Here is a 1206-nt window from a genome sequence, read left to right on the forward strand (position 1 = left end):
ATGATGCCAACGAAATCTATCGCCCAACCGCGACCCGGCCAAGGTTTAATGATAGGCTGCAACGGGATGTTGGGAATATGTTGCACTGGTCCGTGAGCCTGGCAGTCTTGGCAACCTTTGGCGAAGGTAATACAGTCTTTCAGAATGGTTGGCCAGTAGTACTCATGGCGACGGATTAACCAACGCATTTTTGGCCCAGCCTGGTGCGAACCGCAAACTCCACAATGGACTTCGCGCATGATACGTTTAGCTTCGTTCCCATACACGCAGCGGAAATCGTTTCCGTCTTCCCCACGCCGCCGGAGTTCGCCATTGCGTAAAACAAAGTTTAAGGCGAGGAAACGTATTTGCCTGGAGTGAGCGGCGTCGTTGGGGTTCTGGAGGTAGGCGATAAATGGTAGCCGCCAATCCTCGTCGATAGGGTCCAAAGTCGCAACTTCGGGGGTGTCAGCCTGAAATTGCCCCCTAGCGATGAAAGAGGGAAGCGTGCGGCGTTCGACTTTGAGCAAACGTTCGCGCACGCCGTCGCGCAGGCTGAGACCGGACGCTACTTGGGCGAGCTCGTTGGCGGCGAAGTTGAACTCATGTGGTATGTGCTCGATGTAGACGTCGTCGAATCGGTCCAACACCTCAAATGCTTTGCGCAGGTATGGCTCAATGGACGAGCTTAAGCACTTAAACTTTTCCACCAGCTGGTTAACGACCAACAAAGAATCACCAAAGATCTGAACCTCGCGGACTCCTAAATCCAACAAAATCTCTAGGCCGATGATCAATGCCTCGTACTCAGCCTAGTTGTTGGTGCATTAGAAATCGAGCTGGAACGAGTAGGAGAAGCGATCTCCAGCGGGATTGGCTATGGCTATCCCGGCTCCGGCCGCGGTATCAGTTCGTGAACCATCAAAGTACAGGGTCCATGGAGCGAGTGTAACGGTAGCGAATTCCAACTCGCGAAACGCCGTGAGCTCTGAAGGTGGGTGATGAGCGAGAAAGTCTGCTATTGCTTGTCCTTTTACTGCCTTTTGCGGAACATATTGCAACGAGAATTCGGACATGGCTAAGATCCACTTGCCGATGCGTCCTCGCAGGATAGGGCGGGAGAGCATGTATTTGACCAGGTCGGATTGAGCGATCACAACCGTGGTAAAGGCAAGCATGTAATGGCGCAGCTTTCACCCTGCAAAATATAGGGCAAGACACAACTTT

This window comes from Fragaria vesca, linkage group LG2 (assembly GCF_000184155.1).
Source record: "Fragaria vesca subsp. vesca linkage group LG2, FraVesHawaii_1.0, whole genome shotgun sequence".
Classification (NCBI taxonomy): domain Eukaryota; kingdom Viridiplantae; phylum Streptophyta; class Magnoliopsida; order Rosales; family Rosaceae; genus Fragaria; species Fragaria vesca.